The 13,584-nt window shown below is 48.8% G+C and overlaps 1 pseudogene; it reads left to right on the top strand.

Moving 5' to 3' along the window:
* The first annotated feature begins 8,170 nt into the window (after positions 1–8,170).
* LOC120678030 lies at positions 8,171–8,789 on the top strand (annotated as a pseudogene).
* The last annotated feature ends 4,795 nt before the right edge of the window (positions 8,790–13,584 follow it).

Raw genomic sequence — 13,584 nt, 5'->3', positions numbered from 1 at the left:
GGGTCTTTATAGGCCAAGGAGCTCCTGGGCGAGGGATGTAGCGACTGGGGGAGGTCGATTTGGGTCGGGGGCGCACGACGGCGAGCGGGCGGAACTGCAACGGCGCGGCGCAGGGCGGGGGGGTGTCGTGGCGGCTCGGGGAGCGGCCTGGGACGCGTGTGCGCGTGAGGAGGTGCCAAGGGGCGGGCCAGGTGGCGCTGGGGGACTTCCTGGGTCCGTTTGGCCGCGGGCGCGCGGTGGACGAAGTCCACCGGCGGCGTACGGTGGGCGGCGGGCGAAACAGAGCCAGCCGGGAGAGAGAGAGAAGGAGATGGGGGCTCTTTTGCGATTTCTGAAAAATTCCAGGGACCCCTCGGTAAACTAAAATTATCTCCTACTTAGAGGGCTCAAATGAAAAAGTGTTGAATACCACTTTTGCATAACTTTTCAAGATCTACAAGTTTCATGTTATGCAAATTTTCATTTGAAACTCACATTTTGATCTATTGGTACATTTGCATATTTGCACAAAAGGGCTTTAGTTTTATTCAGTTTTTGACTTGATTTTGGCTGAAGTTCAATTGAGCACATGTCAATTGAAACACCTCTCATGAGCCAACAAAAATTTTGTGCACAGTTTTGAATTAAATTTTGAGTAGCCTTTCACTCCTTTTTCTTTTTCCTTTAATTTCTTTTGTATGATTTGTCTTTTATTTGATCCTTTCTCTTTGAATTAATTTCTCAAATTTTTCTTTGAACTTTAACTAAGGTACATTGATTGTATTTAAATGTGCTAACACCTGAGGTGTTACAACACCGAGTTTCATGCAGTTACAAAATGATACCAAATACACCCAAACACTATGCAACACGCCAAAACATGAGTTTAGGGTCCAATATGGTGGATTGGGTGCGTTCGTTTCAAAAAATAACGACGTGACTTCGTGTTACGAACTTTTGCATTAATTGCACCAGTTCACACCATTTTGCACCGAGTTTCATGCAGTTACAAAATGATAACAGATGAACCCAAACACTATGAAACTTACCAAAACATGAGTTTAGGGTCCAATGGGATGGATTGGGTGCGTTCGTTGCGAAAAATCCCGACGTGACTTCATGGCACGAACTTTTGCATTAATTGCACCTGTTCACCCTATTTTGCATCGAGATTCATGGAGTTACGAAATGATTCCAAATGCACCCAAACACTATACAACACACCAAAACATGAGTTTAGGGTCCAATGGTGCGGATTGGTTGCGTTCGTTGCGAAAAATCTGGACGTGACTTCGTGACACGAACCTTTGCATTAATTGCACCAGTTCACACCGTTTTGGACGGAGTTTCATGCAGTTACGAAACCATAACAAATGCACCCAAACACTATGCAACACACCAAAACTTGAGTTTAGGGTCCAATGGGGTGGATTGGGTGCGTTCGTGGAGAAAAATCCCGGCACGACTTCATGGCACGAGCTTTCGCATTAATTGCATTAGTTCACCCTGTTTTGCATCGAGTTTCATGCGGTTACGAAACGATCCCAAATGCACCCAAACACTATGCAACACACCAAAACATGAGTTTAGGGTCCAAAGGAGTGGATTGGGTGCGTTCATTGCAAAAAATCCCGACGTGACTTCATGGCACGTACTTTTGCATTAATTGCACTAGTTCACACTGTTTTGCATCAAGTTTCATGCAGTTACGAAACGATCCCAATTGCACCCAAACACTATGCAATGCACCAAAACTTGAGTTTAGGGTCCAATGTGGTGGATTGGGTGCGTTCGTTGCGAAAAATCCCGACATGACTTCGTGGCACGTACTTTGCATTAATTTCTCCTGTTCACACTGTTTTGCGCCGAGTTTCATGCAGTTACGAAACCATCCCAAATGCTCCCAAACACTATACAGCGCACCAAAACATGAGTTTAGGGTCCAATGTGGTGGATTGGGTGCGTTCGTTGAGAAAAATCCTGACGTAACTTCGTGGCATGAACTTTTGTATTAAATGCACCAGTTCACCCTGTTTTGCATCGAGTTTCATGGAGTTACGAAATGATCCCAAATGCATCCAAACACTATGCAACGCACCGAAACATGAGTTTAGGGTCCAATGGAGTGGATTGGGTGCGTTCATTGCAACAATCCCGACGTGACTTCGTGGCATGTACTTTTGCATTAATTGCACCAGTTCACACTATTTTGCATCGAGTTTCATGCAGTTATGAAACGATCCCAAATGCACCCGAACACTATGCGATGCACCAAAAAATGAGTTTAGGGTCGAATGGGGCGGATTGGGTGCGTTCATTGCGAAAAATCCTGGCATGACTTCATGGCACGATCTTTCGCATTAATTGCACCAGTTCACCGTATTTTGCATCGAGTTTCATGGAGTTACGAAATGATCCCAAATGCACCCAAACACAATACAACACACCAAAACATGAGTTTAGGGTCCAATGGTGCAGATTGGGTTCATTCGTTGCGAAAAATCCGGACGTGACTTCGTGGCGAGAACATATGCATTAATTGCACCAGTTCACACCGTTTTGCACCGAGTTTCATGCTGTTACGAAACCATAACAAATGCACCCAAACACTATGCAACGCACCAAAACTTGAGTTTAGGGTCCAATGGGGTGGATTGGGTGCGTTCATGGAGAAAAATCCCGGCATGACTTCATGGCACGAGCTTTCGCATTAATTGCACTATTGAGTTTAGGGTCCAATCGAGTGGATTGGGTGCGTTCATTGCAAAAAATCTGGATTTGACTTCGTGGCACGTGCTTTTGCATTAATTGCACTAGTTCACACTGTTTTGCATTGCGTTTCATGCAGTTACGAAACGATTACAAATGCTCCCAAACACTATGCAACGCACCAAAACATGAGTTTAGGGTCCAATGTGGTGGATTGGGTGCGTTCGTTGCGAAAAATCCCGACATGACCTCGTGGCACGTACTTTTGCATTAATTGCACCAGTTCACACTGTTTTGCACCGAGTTTCATGTAGTTACGAAACGATCCCAAATGCACCCAAACACTATGCAACGCACCAAAACATGAATTTGGGGTCCAATGGGGTTGATTGGGTGCATTCGTTGCAAAAAAAATCCCGGCGTGACTTCGTGGCACGTACTTTTGTATTAATTGTACCAGTTCACACTATTTTGCACCGAGTTTCATGCAGTTACGAAACAATCCCAAATGCACCCAAACAACATGCAACGCACCAACACATTAGTTTAGGGTCCAATGTGGTGGATTGGGTGTGTTCGTCGCGAAAAATCCCGACATGACTTCGTGGCACGTACTTTTGTATTAATTGCACCAGTTCACCCCGTTTTGTACCGAGTTTCATGCAGTTATGAAACGATCCCAAATGAACCCAAACACTATGCAACGCACCAAAACATGAGTTTAGGGTTCAATGGGGTGGATTGGGTGCGTTCATTGCAAAAAATCAGGATGTGACTTCGTTGCACGTGCTTTTGCATTAATTGCACTAGTTCACACTGTTTTGCATTGCGTTTCATGCAGTTACGAAACGATTACAAATGCTCCCAAACACTATGCAACGCACATAAACATGAGTTTAGGGTCCAATGTGGTGGATTGGGTGCGTTCGTTGCGAAAAATCCCGACATGACTTCGTGGCACGTACTTTTGCATTGATTGCACCAGTTCACACTGTTTTGCACCGAGTTTCATGCAGTTACGAAATGATCCGAAATGCACCCAAACACTATGCAACGCACCAAAACATGAATTCGGGGTCCAATGGGGTTGATTGGGTGCATTCGTTGCAAAAAATCCCGGCGTGACTTCGTGGCACGTACTTTTGCATTAATTGCACCAGTTCACACTGTTTTGTACCGAGTTTCATGCAGTTACAAAACGATCCCAAATGCATCCAAACACTATGCAATGCACCAAAACAAGAATTCGTGGTCCAATGGGGTTGATTGGGTGCCTTCGTTGCAAAAAATCCCGGCGTGACTTCGTGGCACGTACTTTTGTATTAATTGCACCAGTTCACACTATTTTGCACCGAGTTTCATGCAGTTACGAAACAATCCCAAATGCACCCAAACACTATGCAACGCAGCAAAACATGAGTTTAGGGTCCAATATGGTGGATTGGGTGCGTTCGTTGCGAAAAATCCCGACGTGACATCATGGCACGAACTTTTTTATTAATTGCACCAGTTCACACCGTTTTGCACCGAGTTTCATGCAGTTATGAAACGATCCCAAATGCACCCAAACACTATGCAACGCACCAAAACATGAGTTTAGGGTCCAATGGGGTGGATTGGGTGCGTTCGTAGAGAAAAATCTCAGCGTGAATTCGTGGCACGAGCTTTCGCATTAATTGCACTAGTTAACCCTATTTTGCATCGAGTTTCATGCGGTTACGAAACGATTCCAAATGCACCCAAACACTATGCAACGCACCAAAACATGAGTTTAGGGTCCAATGGGGTGGATTGGGTGCGTTCGAAGAGAAAAATCTCGACGTGACTTCGTGGCACGAGCTTTCGCATTAATTGCACTAGTTAACCCTGTTTTGCATCGAGTTTCATGCAGTTATGAAACGATCCCAAATGCATCCAAACACTATGCAACGCTCCAAAACATGAGTTTGGGGTCCAATGTGGTGGATTGGGTGCGTTCGTTTCAAAAAATCCTGACGTGACTTCGTGGCACGAACTTTTGCATTAATTGCACCATTCACACCGTTTTGCACCGAGTTTCATGCTGTTACAAAATGATAACAGATGAACCCAAACACTATGAAACTTACCAAAACATGAGTTTAGGGTGCAATGCATGCGTTCGTTGGAAAAAATCCAGACGTGACTTCGTGGCTCGAACTTTTGCATTAATTGCACCAGTTCACCCTATTTTGCATCGAGTTTCATGGAGTTACGAAATGATCCCAAATGCACCCAAACACTATACAACACACCAAAACATGAGTTTAGGGTCCAATGGTGCGGATTGGGTGTGTTCGTTGGGAAAAATCCGGATGTGACTTCGTGGCACGAACTTTTGCATTAATTGCACCAGTTCACACCGTTTTGCACCGAGTTTCATGCAGTTACGAAATGATCCCAAATGCACCCAAACACAATGCAACGCACCAAAACATGAGTTTAGGGTCCAATGTGGTGGATTGGGTGCGTTCGTTGCGAAAAATCCGAACGTGACTTCGTGGCACGAACTTTTGATTTATTTGCACCAGTTCAATCTGTTTTGCACCGAGTTTCATGCAGTTATGAAACGATGCCAAATGCACCCAAACACTATGCAACGGACCAAAACATGAGTTTAGGGTCTAATGGGGTGGACTGGGTGCGTTCGTAGATAAAAATCCCGGCGTGATTTCGTGGCACGAGCTTTCACATTAATTGCACTAGTTCACCCTGTTTTGCATCGAGTTTCATGCGGTTATGAAACGATCCGGAATGCACCCAAACACTATGCAACGCACCAAAACAGGAGTTTAGGGTCCAATGGAGTGGATTGGGTGTGTTCGTTGCAAAAAATCCCGACGTGACTTCATGGCACGTACTTTTGCATTAATTGCACCAGTTCACACTGTTTTGCCCTGAGTTTCATGCAGTTACGAAACAATCCCAAATGCTCCCAAACACTATGCAGTGCACCAAAACATGAGTTTAGGGTCCAATGTGGTTGATTGGGTGTGTTCGTTGTGAAAAATCCCGACGTGACTTCGTGGCACACACTTTTGCATTAATTGCACCAGCTCACACTGTTTTGCATCAAGTTTTATGCAGTTACGAAACGATAATAGATGAACCCAAACACTACGAAACTTACCAAAACATGAGTTTAGGGTCTAATGGAGTGGATTGGGTGCGTTCGAAGAGAAAAATCCCAGCGTGACTTTGTGGCACGAACTTTCGCATTAATTGCACTAGTTCACCGTATTTTGCATCGAGTTTCATGCGGTTACGATACGATCCCAAATGCACCCAAACACTATGCAACGCACCAAAACATGAGTTTAGGGTCCAGTGGAGTGGATTGGGTGCGTTACGAGCTTTCGCATTAATTGCACTAGTTCACCCTGTTTTGCATCGAGTTTCATGCGGTTACGAAACGATCCCAAATGCACTCAAACACTATGCAACACACCAAAACATGAGTTTAGGGTCCAAAGGAGTGGATTGGTTGCGTTCATTACAAAAAATCCCGATGTGACTTCGAGGCACGTACTTTTGCATTAATTGCACTAATTCACACTGTTTAGCATCGGTTTCATGCAGTTACGAAACGATCCCAATTGCACCCAAACACTATGCAACGCACAAAAACATGAGTTTCGGATCCAATGTGGTGGATTGGGTGCGTTCGTGGAGAAAAATCCTGGCATGACTTCAAGGCACGAGCTTTCGCATTAATTGCACTAGTTCACCATATTTTGCATCGAGCTTCATGGAGTTACAAAATGATTCCAAATGCACCCAAACACAATACAACACACCAAAACATGAGTTTAGGGTCCAATGGTGCAGATTGGGTTCATTCGTTGCGAAAAATCCGGACGTGACTTCGTGGCGAGAACTTTTGCATTAATTGCACCAGTTCACACTGTTTTGCACCGAGTTTCATGCAGTTACGAAACCATAACAAATGCGCCCAAACACTATGCAACGCACCAAAACTTGAGTTTAGGGTCCAATGGGGTGGATTGGGTGCGTTTATGGAGAAAAATCCAGGCATGACTTCATGGCACGAGCTTTCGCATTAATTGCACTAGTTCACCCTATTTTGCATCGAGTTTCATGCGGCTACGAAACGATCCCAAATGCACCCAAACACTATGCAACACACCAAAACATGAGTTTAGGGTCCAATGGAGTGGATTGGGCGCGTTCATTGCAAAAAATCAGGATGTGACTTCGTGGCACGTGCTTTTGCATTAATTGCACTAGTTCACACTGTTTTGCATTGCATTTCATGCAGTTACGAAATGATTACAAATGCTCCCAAACACTATGCAACGCACCAAAACATGAGTTTTGGGTCCAATGTGGTGGATTAGGTGCGTTCGTTGCGAAAAATCCCGACATGACTTCGTGGCACGTACTTTTGCATTAATTGCACCAGTTCACACTGTTTTGCACCGAGTTTCATACAGTTACGAAACGATCCCAAATGCACCCAAACACTATGCAACGCACCAAAACATGAATTCGGGGTCCAATGGGGTTGATTGGGTGCATTCGTTGCAAAAAATCCCGGCGTGACTTCGTGGCACGTACTTTTGTATTAATTGTACCAGTTCACACTATTTTGCACCGAGTTTCATGCAGTTACGAAACAATCCCAAATGCACCCAAACACTATGCAACGCACCAAAACATGAGTTTAGGGTCCAATGTGGTGGATTGGGTGCGTTCATTGCGAAAAATCCCGACATGACTTCGTGGCACGTACTTTTGTATTAATTGCACTAGTTCACCCCGTTTCGTACCGAGTTTCATGCAGTTATGAAACGATCCCAAATGCACCCAAACACTATGCAACGCACCAAAACATGAGTTTAGGGTTCAATGGGGTGGATTGGGTGCGTTCGTAGAGAAAAATCTCGGCGTGACTTCGTGGCACGAGCTTTCGCATTAATTGCACTAGTTAACCCTGTTTTGCATCGAGTTTCATGCGGTTACGAAACGATTCCAAATGCAACCAAACACTATGCAACGCACCAAAACATGAGTTTAGGGTCCAATGGGGTGGATTGGGTGCGTTCGTAGAGAAAAATCTCGGCGTGACTTCGTGGCACGAGCTTTCGCATTAATTGCACTAGTTAACCCTGTTTTGCATCGAGTTTCATGCAGTTACGAAACGATCACAAATGCACCCAAACACTATGCAACGCACGAAAACATGAGTTTAGGGTCCAATGTGGTGGGTTGGGAGCGTTCGTTGCGAAAAATCCCAAGGTGACTTCGTGGCACGAACTTTTGCACTAATTGCACCATTCACACCGTTTTGCACCGAGTTTCATGCAGTTACGAAATGATAACAGATGAACCCAAACACTATGAAACTTACCAAAACATGAGTTTAGGGTCCAATGCTTCTTCTGACGCCTTGGTCGTGACACAGTAATTTCCTCACGTTCCTCTTGCCCTTCCCCGCGCACGAATCGCGGCTCGCGTTCGCAGCAAGACCCTACCGGCACGGCTTCCTCCTCTCCGTGTAGCCACCAAGGAGCTTAATTCCTTCGCTGTGAAGGACCACCCGGGGGAGCAGTGGGTGTGCCTCCGCTCCCGCGCCGGAGACGGTGGGGGGGTCAAGGTCGAGGCCACCATGTTCGACGCCGCTGCGGAGCCGTTCCCAGAGGACGCGCCACTCTTCCGCCGTGTCGAGTCGCTCAAGCACGGCCGCCACCTCTACCTCAGCCTCATCATCGAGGTCACCTGGGGGCTGGGGCGACCGCGTGCTCAGCTTCATCTGCTCCGCCTAGCCCGACGATGTCGCCGTCCGCCACGTGCTCGCCCTCAGGGCTGGCAGTGGGATTATTGTTCCCGGCAATTTAATTTCAAGTTCTGTGTTTCTTGAGGTTTGTGTGGTTTGATTTACAGGAAGTTGGGTGCTGCGGAGAGGGAAGCGGTTTCAAAGTTCTTCAACGAGAGGGAGGTGGACGAGTAGCTGGCTGAATTCTTGCATGGCTACATGGTGAATAAAGAGAAGATGAAGCTTCACTGGTGGTTGAGGACCGTCGAATCATTCCTTGACAAGTAGGATAAGAACACATACAACAGGTAATATGGGTTATACGTATGGATATATCCTTGATTCTAGCTAAATTTTAGTATTCTCAGCCCAAGGAGAAATGAGTTCAAGCTCGAGGGCTCTATTGCTGAGAAGTATAATTACCCATGAAAAATGTTAATAGATTACATCTAAGCCCTAAACACCTATTGTGGGTGAGGGGGAAACAATAATCTATCGGCTAGCTGTGAAATTTCAAAATTCATACAACAAAAAAAATATTGTTGAGGGTTTTCTAGATCTCACCATGTGCTGAAAAATAGTAGTTACAATTACAACGACTCTTACCTTTGTTATTTACAAAGAATAGTGCTCTTTTCTTGCAGAACTTTGGAAACGAGAAGAACTTAGCACAGAGAGTGGGATATTGCTTTAGAGCACATCTTTTTTCTTTTACATTTATTTTATTTGAGCTTCAAGTCTTATTTGCATGTTGGTTCCTTGCCAGTAGAGACTTAGTATAATGGATTATTTTCAATTTGCTTTGACCTGACATGTGTGACTGTCATACATATAATAGTTTATGCACCCACTCTAACTGAGGGCATTTGGTGGTTACATATAGTTTATTGCCCTGAAATTTGCCAGGGCTGACCACGCATATAAAGACAGACGACAAGCTTCATATTTTTGAGTTGCATGCACTCCAAGGTATTTTGTGTCTAGATAATTTTACTTAATGAAGGTGGAGCAAGTAAGCGGTATCCTTGCCAACTTTGTTCAACTACTCCGTCAAATTCAGAGTGATGAATGGAAGTCCTAAGATTTTTTTTATGTGCCAGTTTTATAAAATAATTGGATGACTTGTTTTCAGAGTGACGAATGGATGTCCTTCTATGCAAGAAATTAATGCAGAGAACATGGCTAGGTTGGCTGGGATGCCTGCATGGGAGATTGCGGAGGAACAGGCGGATATCATAAATAAGATGAACCCTGCATTAGTGGAGATGTTGAGACGACAGGGGAGGGAGAAATCTGGTGGGAAGGGTGTGGATAAGGATAAGAGTACGCAAACCTCAGGGACACACAGAAGACCAGAATGTGAACATAGTGGGCGCTCTTGGAAGTCATGGAGTGAGAGAGTGGTGTCGTGGGCTTTTGGTGGTACCCACAGCCGGGTGGCGGAACGCACCCGCCTAATCCCAGAGGAAAAGTACTCGGGAAAGTGCTGAGCGATTTGGCCAATCTAGCTTGGGGGCAAGAACACAAGAACACTCGGGTTTTTGAGTGGTTCGGGCCACCGGAGCGTAATACCCTACGTTCACTGTGAGGTGTATTGCTCTTGATATGAACGAGTCTATCCTCTGCCCAGCCGGGCCTCCACCCTTCCTTTAGCGAGCGTCTCCCTTTTATAGACCAAGGGGATGTGTACACAGGCATTCAGACCCCGACAGGTGGGTCTAACGTGAATGTATAGTATACTGCGCAGAAAGCTTCAATGGAGCTACAGCGGTTGAGAATCTCTTCTTGGATACGCTTCATCGCCCTGTAGACTCTCTTGACTGAAGGGAGTCTTTATTTGTCCCATCAGCGAGGCGCCCGTTGGGGCAATGTAGCATGCGGCGTAGTCTATCGAGGCTACCAGGTAGGCGACATAACGGGCGAAGCCGAGCCGTCGTGCCCAACTGGCATAGTAGACTGACATACGCGGCGTGGGCGGCGCCAGCGACTGCACTGTGCGTCTTGGTAACACGCGACCAACAGTGCAACCTGGCAAAAGCCGCCTCGGGCTCTGCTGTGGCAGAGCGCACTTCTGCCTACCGCATTGAATGCGGTAGGTAGGCGAGTCTTCCAGTGGAAGCCATGCGGCTCCGTGCGCGTGCCCGCACCGGCAGACACGTGTGGGCTCCGGACCTGCCCAGGCGGGGTGTCGGATAGTAGCTGGGGATCCGGGACCCGGCGGGGGTCCGGTACTCCCTGGGAGGTCCGGGGCCCCCAGCTGTTTTGGCTGAGGGCTACCTCCCCCGGGACACGTGGCGACACCGGACCTTCCCCAAGCGGGGAGCGGGTCCGGGCCGTTTGCCGGGAGAGTAGGGCTCCAGACCACAGGGGTCTGGCTGCTCGGGCGTCAGTGCGTAGTTAAGGATAACTACGAGACTCTTGTTTAGACACAGCAAGAGGGGGTACCCCAGTCCTGGGGTACCGATAGTGGCCCCCGGGCCCACCTCGGGAGAGGTACGAACCCGCGGGTGGGGCCACTATCATGACCCCCTAAAGGCTGTGTTGGCGTGCTCATGTCGCGAGCGGGTGCTCCGGACCCCCTAAAGGACGGAGCACATGTTGCCAGGTTCAGGTACTAGAGCGCTCTCTGCAGGGCGGCGAAAGTGCAGGCTTAGGGTACGGAACCAACCTAAGCAGCTACACAGACCTCGAACCGCCCAGGGAGCGTGTACCACTTCCCTGTACCTGTCTCCAGGCGACCGTGGCGAGCGGTCTCCGCCGGAGCGGGCCACCGGAGTGGACTTTGAGTCGACCGTGGCGAGCGGTCTCCGCCGGAGTGGGCCACCGGAGTGGACTTTGAGTCGACCGTGGCGAGCGGTCTCCGCCGGAGCGGGCCACCGGAGTGGACTTTGAGTCGACCGTGGTGAGCGGTCTCCGCCGAAGCGGGCCACCGGAGTGGACTTTGAGTGTTGCTGACGATCTATGAATTACGCCACCGGACCTTGCAGCAAGGTGTAGGAAACCAGGCCTTATACTAGAAAGGAGCCCGGGACCTCTAGGGACAGCAGTCTCGGATACTAGGGGACTCGTAATAGGGCAGTGAAGTACGTAGGCTTAGGGTACATTAACAGGCTAAGCTATGCGGAGCTTCTCTACCCCAGGATACGGGCACCACTTCTCCTGAGCAGGTCCCTAGGGGTCCGAACTGCCTTCCAGCTAGAAGGAGTGTCCCCACCTGACCACAAGCCAGCAACTCAACTTGGATCGTTAGTAACTAAAGAAAAGACTCCGTTTGGGAGAAAGACACAGTAAAACCAAAATGGATAAGAGTAATCAAGGTAAAGTTCAGATAGGACTGAGAAAGCAATTCTCCTTTATTGTGGCTATTGTGGTGTACATCAGAGGTCGGGATTACGAGGCCGGATCTCTACCCCTCTGGACCACTTGCTGGCGTTGCCTGTTTGTGCGATGAAGCCAGAGGTCGGGTTTACAAGGGCGGACCTTTACTGCTCCGGACCACACGTAGGCGCCATGTTATTACAGGGATGTACTCTCTTAGTCCTATCTAGAGGTAACCTACGACTACCTTCTGTAAGGCATGCACATTCCCAGCCGGAGCAGAATTGCCACCTTTGAGTTCTCCACAGTCGTCGGAGGCGAAGGCATCCCGGACGTGCCTGAACTGCATCATCCAGCATCACCTCGGGAGCTTGGGGGACCCTTCCCTGCCAAAGAACTGTCATATGCCTAGGTAGCATGGAGACGAATTATTTGGCTCTGAATGAGAGTGGCCTAGCCGCCGCCGTTTGCCGCCGGAAGCCAGCCCGATGATCGCTCATCACGAGCTGGGTGCTCATTTGGATGAGCACGGAGCGTGGAGAAGGGCGGTCGTTCACCGGCTCAACCTTGGTGCAGGTGTTAGGCCTCCGCGCCTGGTGGCGGGATCCTGTCTGCAGCAGCACCGAGAGAGACTCGGTCCTGGCGAGGGAGGAGACGATGATAGACTTCCCCCGGGCCACAACGGTCGGCTCCAGGCTTTACATTGAGAGAAAGCCTTGAGCCGATGCCATGCCGCTGTAGGGGAGTCCTGGTGGTTGCTTGAGAGAAAACCTTGAGCCGACGCAGAGGTGTTGTAGGGTGACGCACTGCGGGTGTCTCCGCTGCGCGCCACCGCGCCGGCTCCAAGGTGTCGCAGTGGCGACGCACAGCAGGCGCCGCTGCTGTGCGCCGCCGCACCGAGGGCACCGCTGCCTCGGCGCTGTGGCATGCGGCGTAGGTGCTGCCATGCTTCTCTTCATCTTCTCGTCGCCGTTGCAGATGATGAGCTCAGCCTTAGAAGCCTGGAGATCTAGCCAACGCTTGCACCTCCCCACGGACGGCGCCAAATGTCGTGGGCTTTTGGGGGTACCCACAGCCGGGTGGCAGAACGCACCCGCCTAATCCCAGAGGAAAAGTACTCGGGAAAGTGCTGAGCGATTAGGCCAATCTAGCTTGGGGGCAAGAACACAAGAACACTCGGGTTTTTGAGTGGTTCGGGCCGCCGGAGCGTAATACCCTACGTCCACTGTGAGGTGTATTGCTCTTGATATGAACGAGTCTATCCTCTGCCCAGCCGGGCCTCCCCCTTCCTCTAGCGAGCGTCTCCCTTTTATGGACCAAGGGGATGCGTACACAGGCATTCAGACCCCGACAGGTGGGTCTAACGTGAATGTATAGTATACTGCGCAGAAAGCTTCAATGGAGCTACAGCGGTTGAGAATCTCTTCTTGGATACGCTTCATCGCCCTGTAGACTCTCTTGACTGAAGGGAGTCTTTATTTGTCCCATCAGCGAGGCGCCCGTTGGGGCAATGTAGCATGCGGCGTAGTCTATCGAGGCTACCAGGTAGGCGTCATAATGGGCGAAGCCGAGCCGTCGTGCCCAACTGGCATAGCAGACTGACATACGCGGCGTGGGCGGCGCCAACGACTGCACTGTGCGTCTTGGTAACACGCGACCAACAATGCAACCTAGCAAAAGCCGCCTCGGGCTCTGCTGTGGCAGAGCGCACTTCTGCCTACCACATTGAATGCGGTAGGTAGGCGAGTCTTCCAGTGGAAGCCACGCGACTCCGCGCGCGTGCC

This window comes from Panicum virgatum, chromosome 6N (assembly GCF_016808335.1).
Source record: "Panicum virgatum strain AP13 chromosome 6N, P.virgatum_v5, whole genome shotgun sequence".
Lineage (NCBI taxonomy): Eukaryota > Viridiplantae > Streptophyta > Magnoliopsida > Poales > Poaceae > Panicum > Panicum virgatum.
Note: the sequence above shows the minus strand (reverse complement) of the source record. Positions and strands in the feature narration are given on the sequence as shown.